This window comes from Chiloscyllium plagiosum, unplaced genomic scaffold (assembly GCF_037043375.1).
Source record: "Chiloscyllium plagiosum isolate Xiang-an unplaced genomic scaffold, Cpla_swu_hap1 HiC_scaffold_8, whole genome shotgun sequence".
NCBI lineage: Eukaryota > Metazoa > Chordata > Chondrichthyes > Orectolobiformes > Hemiscylliidae > Chiloscyllium > Chiloscyllium plagiosum.
In genome coordinates, this window is record NW_028270146.1 from 63249796 (window position 1) to 63262887 (window position 13092).

The window sequence follows — 13092 nt, forward strand, 5'->3', positions numbered from 1 at the left end:
GGTCCAGGAAGGGGAGGGAGGTGTCAGAGATGGTCCAGGTAAATTTAAGGTCAGGGTGGAATGTGTTGGTGAAGTTGATGAATTGCTCAACCTCCTCGCGGGATCACGAGGTGGCGCCAATGTGAAATCTAGTAGGTCGGATCAATCAGTTTTTGTCCAATGTGTGTGGGAGGGTTTCCTTGAAGGGCCAACAAGAGAGGAGGCCACACTGGATCTGGTGCTTGGTAATGAACCAGGCCAGGTATTTGATTTAGTGGTAAGTGAGCACTTTGGAGGGAGTGACCGTAATTCGGTTACGTTTAGTTTAGCGATGGAAAGGGATCGGTGCATGCCACAGGGCAAGATTTATCGATGAGACAAGGGCAATTATAATGCGATTAGGCAAGACTAAGGATGCATAGAATGGGGTAGCAAAATGCAGGGGACGGGGACGATCGAAAGGTGGAGCTGGTTTAAGGAAAAGATATTGCGTGTCTTTGATAGATATGTCCCTGTCAGGCAGGGAGGAAGTGATAAGGTAAGGGAACCATGGTTTACTACAGAAATTGCATCTCTTGTTAAGCAGAAGAAGAAGGCTTATGTGACGTTGAGATGGTTCAAATGAGGCAATAGAGAGTTACAGATTAGCAAGGAAGGATTTAAAGAGAGAGTTAAGAAGAGTAAAGAGAGGACATGAACAGTCTTTAGCAGGTAGATTAAAGGAGAACCCTAAAACTTTCTGTCAGTATGTGAGGAATAAAAGGATGATGATGGTAGCAACAGGGCCAGTCAAAGGCAGAATGGGAAGTGGTGTGTGAACCCTGTGGAGATCAGAAGGTGCTAAATGAACATTTCTCATAGATTTTCACTTAGGAAAAGGAGAATATTGTAGAGGAGAAGAATAAGATACAGGATATTAGACTAGAAATGATCGAGGTTAGTAAGGAAGAAGTGTTATCAGTTCGAGAAGGAGTGAAAGTAGACAAGTCCCATGGGCTGGATGGGATTTATCTGAGGATTCTCTGGGAAGTGAGGGAGGAGGTGTTGAAGATTTTGGCTTTGATCTTTGAGTTGTCATTGTCTACAGGTTTAATAACAGAGGATTGGAGGATTGCAAGCGTTGTGCCCTGTTCAGGATAGTCAACCCTTGGTTTCATCATGGCAGGTCATGTCTCACCTCATTGAGTTGTTTGAGAAGGTGACCAAAAGCATGTGGATGAGGGTAGGGCAGTTGACGTGGTATACATGGACTTCAGTAAAATCTTTGATAAGGTTCCACATGGTGAGCTGTTGGAGAAAATGCAGAGGCATGGAATTGAGGGTGATTTAGCAGTTTGGATTAGAAACTGGCTTTCGGTAAGAAGGCAGCGAGTGGAGGTGGATGGAAAATATTCAGCTTGGAGTCCGGTTACTAGTGGTGTGCCACAAGGGACCACTGCTGTTTTGTTATTTGTCTAAATGACTTAGACGCAGGCAAAGGTGGATGGGTTAGTATGTTTGCAGATGACACTAAAGTCAGTGGAGTAGTGTACAGTTTGGAAGAATGTTACAGGGGACTTGGATAAACTGCAGAATTGGGCTGAGAGATGGCAAATGGAGTTCAATGCAGCTAAATGTGAGGTGATGCACTTTGGGAAGAATAACAGGAAGGCAGAATACTGGGTCAATGGAAAGATTCTTGGTAGTGTGGATGTGCAGAGGGATCTTGGAGTCCATGTGCATAGATCCCTGAAAGTTGCCACCCAAGTTGATAGTGCTGTTAAGAAGGCATACGGTGTGTTAGGTTTCATTGGTAGAGGGATTAGGTTCTGGAGCTGTAACATCATGTTGCAACTATACAAAACACTAACACAGCCGCACTTGGAATATTGTGCACAGTTCTGGTTGCCCCATTACAAGAAGGCTGTGGAAGCATTGGAAAAGGTGCAGAGGAGATTTACCAGGATGTTGCCTTGTCTGGAGGGAAGGTCTTATGAGGAAAGGCTGAGAGACTTGGGTCTGCTCTCATTGGAAAGAAGAAGGCTAAGTGGGGATTTGATAGAGACATGCAAGAGGATCAGAGGATTAGGTAGGGTAGACAGTGAAAGTCTTTTTCCTAGGATGATGACATCAGCTTGTACGAGGGGGCATAGCTACAAATTGAGGGATGATAGATTTAAGACAGATGTCAGAGGCAGATTCTTTACTCAGAGAGTGGTAAGGGTATGGAATGCCCTGCCTGCCAATGTAGTTAACTTAGCCACATTAGGGAGATTTAAACAATTCTTGGATAAGCACATGGATGATGATGGGATAGTGTAGGGGGACAGGCTAAGAATAGTTCACAGGTTGGTGCAACATCGAGGTCCGAAGGGCCTGTTCTGTGCTATATTGTTCTATGTTCTCAACCAAAAGATTTGGACTCTGGGCCTGAATTCTCTCGAGTTTAGAATAATAAGTGGAGATCTCATTGAAGAGTACAAAATGCAGAAAGGATGTTTCCCCTGGCTAGGAAGGGGGATGGAACAGTCAGTGCCACAAGAACAGAGTCTCAGAACAAGGGGTAAATGATTTAAAACTGTGGTGAAAAAGAATTCCTTCACTTGGAAAGCAGCTAATCTTTGGAAGTCTTCACACTGGAGGGCAGTGGAAACTTAGTATAAGAGAATTATGCACTTTTAGATATTAAAGATACTAAGGGATATGGAGATAGTGCAAGAAAACAATTTGTTGAATTAAAACACCAGCTATGACCTAGTTGTTCGCCTGAGCAGGCTCATGGGGCAAACGTCCTACTCCTGCTGTGATGTCCTATGTTCTTATCTTCCTTTCAAAATGAAAAATTGCTTGCGGATATTGCAAGCTCCAATTTGCTTGTGGGATTTACAGTTTCGGGGTTAGGAAGTCACTTTGTGAATAGTGATCAAAGGAATGTTAAAGAGCAATTATTCAAAGTTCATTTTGATTCCACATCCAACATTCTACAGTTTAGTTTATGCTCCAAACAAAACTCTGTATCGTAATTTCCAGAATTATTGCCCTTGCCTCAGCTAATTCTCATTTTCTATGCTGAACTTTAGTCTCAGCACAGCTCTTATTCTACACCATTCTGACTCTTCTGAAACATAACAATAGAAATTACTTTCTAAAAATGATGTTAATAACTCTCCAATACCCTTGAGTTTGAAATTTTGCTATTACCACCACAGCGCTAGATCATTCTGTCTTGTTATGTTTGCAGGTATTAGCAGGGCAATCAAGTATTTCCTAAATAGGAATGTGAATTTTAGCTTGCCTATTATTGCTTTTCAAAAGTCCAAATTAAGAAGTAACATTCAGGGTGATGTACCCTGAGACATCTGTAGCTTAAGGCAAATACAGGTCACCTAACACAATATGCACATTCATTCATTGCCCTGATCTCCACCTTTTTGAGTTTACGTAATGAAGTTTAGATTTTGTGTTGTAGCAATTGTGCTGTCTATAAGACATTCATTTATATCAGGGAATTAGTATAATAACATCACTGAATGCATGGAAGCCATAAAACATCAGAATATACCGAGCAAATGTGACCAAACCACTTTAAATTCTTCTGGAATATCTCTATTTCTTGTAATCTCATGTTTTCCTTCCTTTCTGAGCTCCTTTAAGAATATAGGAAACACTTACTGCTGTTTGTGAACACTTTCCCTCAGAATCGTGTCATTTTTAAATCTTCTGCCATCATTCTAGAGCTGTCATCACTCTCAGAGTTGTCTGGTCTTTTAAACCATTCTGCTAACATCCTATGTCTCAAAATACCTTTGCACACAACTGATTTATTTGTGGCTGCCTTATGTAGCAGTCATGAAGACATTCAGGCATTGATGCTCATCTGTTGCAACCTGTCAATTATTTTCCCACCACTGATTTCCTGGAATTTCAATGCATCACTGTCGGAAGAGAGTTAAAAGCAGTAAAGGATGACCAGCTGTTCCACCTATTAATGGAAATGCAACTGCTGCTGCCACCAGTTGCCCATAAATATCCACATAAACTGAATTTGAGATTATTCTCGTGATCATTAAGGTACTTCAATAACAACAACCACACACATTTTTAATTGGTACGTATTTTGACAGGAAAAGGATAAAGCACACAATCCGTGAATAAACAAAGTAATGTGATTTACTTTGTTTACTAATCGGAAAGGAGTTGATAAATTAAAGCAAATGAAATGTCAAAAAGCAAGAGATGAAAGAAAAAAACAAAAAAAGAGAATCAAAAACTGGCAGACAAAGATGCTCAAGTAGGATTTAATTATGTCTTCATGAGCTGTCAGCAAGCTGTGACAGCATTTAGGCGTCACAAGAAGACAAAATTAGATATTGCATTACGCTATGGGTCTTGGTTCTCAACACTGCTATGACTCATTTGTGTTTTTCCAATGCCACTAATAATTCCTGTTGCCCCTTTATTCTTTACTAGTTTAAAAGCACTTCTTTAGATTGAAAAACTCTTCTTACTTTTTCCAAAGGCACTATTTATGTCATAGGAATTTTCCTCATTCAAGTTTATTTTTTATTTCAACCATCACACAGGTCTTTTTTTCATTGACAAACCCATGCAACTGATGTGTTTTCTTTGTTTCCTTCATAAACCTTCTCAATATTGTAGATTTCTCAATATAGAGTTGGTTCTTTTTAAAAAATCATATTTGAATGACCGTTCTATTACATTTATTATGGGAGTGATACATTTCATGGAAAATAATTTTAAAAACTTGCATTATCTGCTCCTCCTTCAGATAGCGCTACAAGAGACTCATTAGATGTTAAAGGTATCATTGTGTAACAGAAGAGCGACTAATTTATGCAGACACCATCAGTCACCCTGTTACTCAATAATCTAACTTCTTATATTCTACAAAATTTAGCAATTGTGTTCAAAGTAAGGGCTGTGGAGAGAAAGAGTGCAACTGGTCTCCTTCCTATTGGAAAGATGTTGTGAAACTTGAAAGGGTTCAGAAAAGATTTACAAGGATGTTGCCAGGATTGGAGAATTTGATCTACAGGGAGAGGCTGAACAGGCTGGGGATGTTTTCCCTGGAGTGTCGGAGGCTGAGGGGTGACCATATAGAGGTTTACAAAATTATGAGAGGCATGGATAGGATAAATAGACAAAGTCTTTTCCCTGAGGTTGGGGAGTCCAGACCTAGATGCCATAGGTTTAGGGTGAGAGGGGAAAGAAATAAAAGAGACCTAAGAGGCAACTTTTTCACACAGAGGGTGGTATGTGTATGGAATAAGCTACCAGAGGAAGTAGTGGAGGCATATACAATTGCAACATTTAAGAGGCATTTGGATGGGTATATGAATAGGAAGGGTTTGGAGGGATTTGGGCTGGGTGCTGGCAGGCGTGTCTAGATTGGGATATCTGGTTGGCATGGATGGGTTGGACCAAAGGGTCTGTTTCCATGCTGTACATCTCTATGACTCTAACAGCCATTATTGAGCCAGGTGTCAGGGAAAAAGAATTACAATTGAACTAAGAGAGAGAAAAAAACAAAACATATTTTCAGTGTATGTTAATACAATTAGCAGAAAAAGAAAAAGCCTAATTTTGTATGCTAACTATATCTCCAGATTACTTTGCTCAGTAACTTTTATTCAAGCAATTAAAACATTATTTAAAAATAAATTTCAAAAGCTCCATTGAGGTAAATTTGTGTATTTTAGCTTAAACATGAAGGTTGATCATAAGTGAAGGTATGAGGGAATAAATAGAAGTAGGTCTTCTTGAGACTGCAGAGCTGAACTCTGGGGAAATGCTGACAGAATCATGGGAATTCGTGAAACACCAACTGTTATGCTTTGCAATCAAAGAAAGGATTTAGTCTAAAGCCAAATCCTAACATTCCAGAATGCATTCATGCACTCCTGAAGATAAGAGCACATGATCCTATTTTAAAAAAGAGCTGCCAATGACTACAGCAGCATGAGAGTTACTTTGTCAATCAGGATACAACACACATGCCAGTGCTACCATTTTTAAACCCCACATTTCTCAGACAAGCTGAACTCTGCTATATAAAGGAATTGTGGACTATATGTAAATAATATTTTGGAGCATTCCTCTGAATGGCTAACATTTGAATATTTGACAGGAAGTAGTCTGACTTATGGTGAAATACTCTTCTGTTCAGATTATAGTTTGTGCTGAAGCAAGTTAGTCCAAACATGGATATTCTGCTGACAATTACTTTGGGAGTTAAGCAAGAGCAGCAAAATGATGAGAGACCTTGTAGAGTAGGGCAAGGGAAGGAAGAGGAGGACAATGAAGGGGATAAGGAAATGAGGCCATATTTGCCAAATGTCTGAGAGAGCAATTCCATTCCGAGATTTCACAAACAGCAGAAATAATTTCTATCTCCCTATGCAATCAAGTCACTCCATTAGCTTGGAAATTTCAATCAAATCAGGCATTAAACTTTGGGAAATCTGGAGATGAATTAGTTGCCACAGAATTCCAAGTATCTTATAAAAATCACTCTCATCAACAAATATCCCCAACTCTCTTCTTTTGCTATTACACTTTACAATTCAATGAAGCTTGTTGTGCATTATCTGTCCTACGGAATACCCTCCACTTGTTTGAATAGGTGCAACTGCACCAACACTTAAGGAGCTTGATCTCATCTCGGACGAAGGAGCTCATTTGAGTGGTACATCTATTCATTATTGATAAATTCCGCATGTGTGTATTATTTATAAGATGCCTTTAAGCAATTTACCAAAGTTCCTTCAGTAGCACCTCCTACACTCAATACCTCCACCACCCAGAAAGTCCAAGAGATAGGTGCATTGGCAAAAGCATCACAATCAAGTTTCCCTCGAAGTCCCACACTGTCCTGACTTAAGCATGTATTCGTTGTGATTTGGCTATAATCCTAATGCTAGAACTCTCTGCCTCACAACATTTTGGGTACCTTCATCACACAAATTTAGCAGTTCAAGAAGAAAACCTACTATCTCTTTCAAGGGTAACTAGAAATGGAAAACAAATGAAAGTATGGTTAGCTTCACTTTCTGTGGATACTTTTTAAAAATATCGTATGAAATCACTCTTAATTACTGAAATAGACATTGTCCATATGTACTGTGAATAGGTACTTTATGTGTCTAGCACAATTTATAGCTACATATATAAAATTACTATTGCAAATTCTGCTTTGGGGTCTGTTGTGTTTTAATATTCTTTCCTCTGAATCCCAAATTGACTTGAACAATTTCAGCATTGAATATTACATCAGCATCCAGAACATATTAAAGTTGAATTGTGCCATTGCTTCTTACAAATATATAGTTTCCTTCATGACAAAACATTTTTAATGATCAACACATCTTTGGTTTAAGCTGTATAATGTGAGATGTTGTCATCTGGAATCATGGTCCAAATGATAAAGGAGCAGGTGAATGAGGAGATACAAGTGCTAATTAAGCCCATAATGTGAAAAACCCTGTTTAAGATCATTTCGAATGATAAATGGTCAAAGTTTCCACCCACCCATGCTGGAAGCAAAGAAGCAGCTGCATGCAACACAAAGGAACATCAAGGGAGTTTTTTTTTGCAGTAGTCTAATCCTCCATTCTGATTTTGCTTTATAACCTAGCACAGTAAGAAAAAAATTATCCCATGTACATCAGTTTACAATTTTTTTTTCGCAGCAAACTTAAGTTCAAAGAATTGACTTTCATTTTGCAAACATTCAATATTTTAGTAAACTGTTAACCAAAAAGAGTCGTACTTTTTAATCACTTTGTGAATTCAAATGTATTTGTGCATGTTACACCAAATGCAGTCCTTTATTTTTCATGATGACAAAATCTTTATTACAATTGTTAAAGCCCTGGTGCACAAATTGAATTTTCTTCACTTTTACTGGTGCATCAAGTCATGATGCAGCACGAACATCATTTCTCTTTTCAGAGTAAGTCAGTATTCTCCACCCAAATGTCATTAACTTGCAAACATGAGTGGTTGCATAGTTGAAAGCAAACGCAGACACGTTTTCAGACAGTCTTCTGTTTATCAGCAGGCTAACTTGGATACTCAGCCAGGAACACAGGTCAAAAATAATTGGAATGTGAAGTGTATTTGTTAATGCAACAGAACACCTACATTTTCACATTTCAATTTCTTTCAGTTAAAAATCTCCTGCATCAACAATAACCATTTCATGGCTGAACTTACCCAATTAATTTTGTGGCAAAGAATCACAATCTGTCATTAAACATTGATCCATCACTGTAGGAAATACTAACTTCCCTCTTTGTCAAATAAGTGAGACAATAATGCAAAGCTTAAGAGTTATCAATCGTAACTAACAGGTAAGATGCTGCACTGTTACAAGTGCACAAAGTCATGTAAACAAGCTGGATGTGGAAGGTTCACTTGTTTGTTCTTTTTGGGAAAGAGCATCTGAAACTAAAGTTAGTAATAGTTCAAGAAATAAAAGGTACAGCAAAACAGATTTAACAAAATGCGCATATGACAGGAAACAGAGTAGTGGTGAATTATTGTTGTTCAGACAAGAGGAAAATTTGTATTGTATTTTTCTGTCGGTGTTAAGACAGGTGCACTTCATGATAAAATAATAACATAGACTTTGGTGTACAGGGCACAATTTCAGAATGTAAAGGTGATGCAAAACTTGGAAATATTGTGAACCCTGAGGAAGATACCTTAAATATTTAAAGAGGTATAGGCAAGTTGGGGAAATGGGTTAACAAATGTCAAATGAATTTTAATGCAGAGAAGTGTGAAATGATTCATTTGGTCAGAACACTGCAGAGAGACAATATAAAAGAAAAATTATAAAAAAAAAGAGTTGCAGGTGCAGAGGAACTGGGTGAATATTACATAAATAATTGAAAGTGGCAGGATGAGAGCCTAAAGCTTATGACTTCCTGGACGATATCCATAGGGCATGGAGAACAAAAATCAGAAGGTTATGTTAAACCTGGCCAAAACACAAGTTCAGCATGAAAAGGAGAATTACATCCAATAGACAATAGACAATAGACAATAGGTGAGGAGTAGGCCATTCAGCCCTTCGAGCCTGCACCGCCATTCAATATAATCATGGCTGATCATTCCTAATCAGTATCCTGTTCCTGCCTTATCTCTATAACCCTTGATTCCACTATCTTTGAGAGCTCTATCCAACTCCTTCTTAAATGAATCCAGAGAGTGGGCCTCCACTGCCCTCTGGGGCAGAGCATTCCACACAGCCACCACTCTCTGGGTGAAGAAGTTTCTCCTGAGCTCTGTCCTAAATGGTCTACCCCGTATTTTTAAGCTGTGTCCTCTGGTTCGGCACTCACCCATCAGTGGAAATATGTTTCCTACTGCCAGAGTGTCCAATCCTTTCATAATCTTATACGTCTCAATCAGATCCCCTCTCAATCTTCGAAACTCAAGGGTATACAAGCCCAGTCGCTTCAGTCTTTCAGTGTAAGGTAATCCTGCCATTCCAGGAATTGACCTCGTGAACCTACGCTGCACTCCCTCAATAGCCAGAATGTCTTTTCTCAAATTTGGAGACCAGAACTGCACACAGTACTCCAGGTGTGGTCTCACCAGGGCCCTGTACAGCTGCAGAAGCACCTCTTTGCTTCCATACTCAATTCCTCTTGTTATGAAGGCCAGCATGCTATTAGCCTTCTTCACTACCTGCTGTACCTGCATGCTTGCCTTCATTGACTGGTGTACAAGAACACCCAGATCTCTCTGTACTGCCCCTTTACATAAATTGATTCCATTGAGGTAGTAGTCTGCCTTCCTGTTCTTGCTACCAAAGTGGATAACCATACATTTATCCACATTAAACTGCATCTGCCATGCATCTGCCCACTCACCTAACTTGTCCAGGTCACCCTGTAATCTCCTAACATCCTCATCACTTTTCACCCTGCCACCCAGCTTTGTATCATCAGCAAATTTGCTAATGTTATTGCTGATACCATCTTCTGTATCATTAACATATATTGTTCTGGGCACCGTATTTTAGGAAGAATGCAAAGGTGTTAAAGAGGGTACAAAAATGATTAATCTGTATAGTTCCAGAGATGAGAAAATTCAGTCATGTAGAAATATAAGAAAAGTTGGGATTATTCCCCTTGGAGAAGAGAAACCTGCAGGGATGATTTGACGGAAGTATTCAAAATCATGAAGGATCTGGAGAGAGTAGATGGGGGAAATGTTTTCCTATTAGTAGAAGTATTGAGAATCAGATTTAAAGCAATTGGAAAATGAAGCAATGTTAATGTGGAAAAATACATTTTCACACTGTTGGAATCTGATGATGAGCAATGTATCGCTCTTTCCTTTTTGTACCTCTATCATCTTGGTTGGCCACCACAAAGATTTTTAAGTTTTTTACAGGCAGGTACCTACCACTTCAATTAAAACAGCGCTCTAGATCAAAATGAAACAGTCAACTACAAGGTTTTCTTTGGTGAAAGAAAATTTTCTACTAACTAAGCATGAGAAAAATCATACAATGTGACTGGAGGAGGAGGGTACACTAATATCTCCATCCTCAATGATGGAAGAGCCTAGAACATCGGTTCAAAGGATAGGGCTGAAGCATTCACAGTAATCTTTGGCCAGAAGTGCAGAGTGAATGATCAATCTCGGCCTCCTCCAGTGGTCTCCTGCAACACAGATACTTTTCTGCAGCCAATTTGATTCACTGCACGTGATATCAAGAAACTGTTGGAGACAGGGGATATTGTAAATAAGCTACAAGTCTTGACAATAATACTGAAGACTTGTGCTCCAGAACTTCCTGCTCCTCTAGCCAAATTTCCAAATCAGTTTCAACACTAACATGCATCCAAAAATGTGGTGAATTGCCTACGTATAATCTGAGTACAAAAAGCAGGACAAGCCCGACCCAACCAATTGCCACCCCATCAGTCCACTCTGATTCATCAGTAAAGTAACGGGAGGTATCATCAACAGTGCTATCAAGCAGCACCTGCTCAGCAATAACCTGCTCAGTGATGCCCAGTTTGGGTTCAGCTAGAGCCACTCAGCTCCTGACCTCATTACATCCTTGGTTCGAAAATGGACAAAAGAGCTAAATTCCAGAGGTGAAAGTGACTGCCATTGACATCCAACGAGTGTGGCATCCAGGAGCCCTAGCAAAACTGGAATCAGTTGGAATCAGTGGGTATCGGGGGCAAACTCTCTGCTAGTTGGAGTCATATCTGACACAATGAAAGATGATAGTTTTTGTTGAAGGTCAGTCATCTCAGCTCCAGGACATCTCTGCACGAGTTTCTCAGGGTAGTGTCCAAGGCCCAGTCATCTTTAGCTGCTTCATCAATGACCTTACCTTTATCATAACGTCAGAAGTAGGGATTTTCACCAATGTTAGCGCAATGTTAAGCATAATCGAGAATCCTCAGACACTGTGGCAGTCTATATTCAAATGCAACAAGATCTAATCAGTATCTAAGCTTAGGCTGACAATTGGCGAAAATATTTGTGCCACACAAATGCCAGGCAATGACCATCTCAAATTAGAGATAATCTAATGACATGCCCCATGACATTCAATTCCATATCATCACAAAATCCCCCACTATCAAAATACTGAGGTTTACCACTGACTAGAAGCTTAAATGGGTTCACTACATGAACAGAATGGCGACAACAGCAGGTTAGAGGCTAGGTCTACTATGGCAAGTAATTCACCTCCTAACTACCCAAAGCCTGATCACCATCTACAAGGCACAAGTCATGAGTGTGATAGAATATTTCCGTCTGGGGACCAAGTGTAGTGTGTCAAAATTCACAGATGACACGAGGATGAATTGTAGAGCAAAGTGAGCAGAGGACACTGAAAGTCTGCCGAGGGATATCAATAGGTTAAGTAAGTGGACAAGGGTATGGCAGATGGAGTACAATGTTAGTAAATATGAAGTCATACATTTTGGTCGGAATAACAGCAAAATGGATTATTATTTAAATGCTGTGCAGAGGGACTTGGGTGTCCTTGTGCATAAATCATAAAAAGTTGGTATGTAGTTGCAACAAGTAATTAAGAAGAGAAATAGAATATTGTCCTTCATTGTTCGAGGGATGGAGTTTAAAAACAGGGAGATGCTGGTGAGGCCACACCTGGGATACTGTGTACAGTTTTGGTCTCCTTACTTGAGGAAGGATGTACTGGCATGAGAGGGAGTGCAGAGGAAGTTCACTAGGTTGAGATGGTTGGCTTATGAGGAGAGATTTCGTAAACTGGGACTATACTCTTTGGAATTTAGAAGAATGAGGAAGGATCTTATTGAAACATACAAAATTATGAAGGGAACTGACAAGAGTGAAGCAGGGAGGTTGTTTCCACTAATGGGTGAAATTAGAACCAGAGGGTATTGCCTCAAAACAAGGGGGAGCAGATTCAGGATTGAGTTGAAGAGGAACTTCTTTACCCAAAGGGTTGTGAATTTGTGGAATTCCCTGCCTAGTGAAGCATTTGAGGCTAACTTTTTGTATGTTTTTAAGACAAAGATAGATTTGTGAACAGTAGTGGAATTAAGGGTTAAAGTGAGCAGGCGGGTAAGTAGAGCAGAGTTCACATAAAGACAGCGACAATCTCATTGAATGGCGGAGCAGAATCAATGGGTCAGATGGCCTACTCCTGCTCCAATTTTTATGTTCTTGAGTGTTGCCTGAATGGCTGCAGCTCCAACAATACTCAAAATGTTTGACACCATCCTGGATGAAGCAGCCAGTTTGATTCTCACCACATCTACAAGCATCTATTCTGTCCATCACTGACTAAATTATTTAAAAGCACTTTCATTAAAGAGGAGGTGCTCTTGGTATATACCACTCCTTTGTGTGTTTGAGGCTGAACAATACAGTTTTTATATGACTATTGCAAGAAAACCCAGGTCGAAAAATAATTTTATGATCAGATGGGGAGTAATAGAATGGCTCTCCTTTGTTCTTATTCCTAATTTGAACACAACAATGTTTTGACAAATTGAATATTTGACAATTAAGTGTGGTTAACTGTTCAATTGTTGTGACTGTAAAAAACCCACACACTGATTATCTTTTAAATTTTTAAAAGTA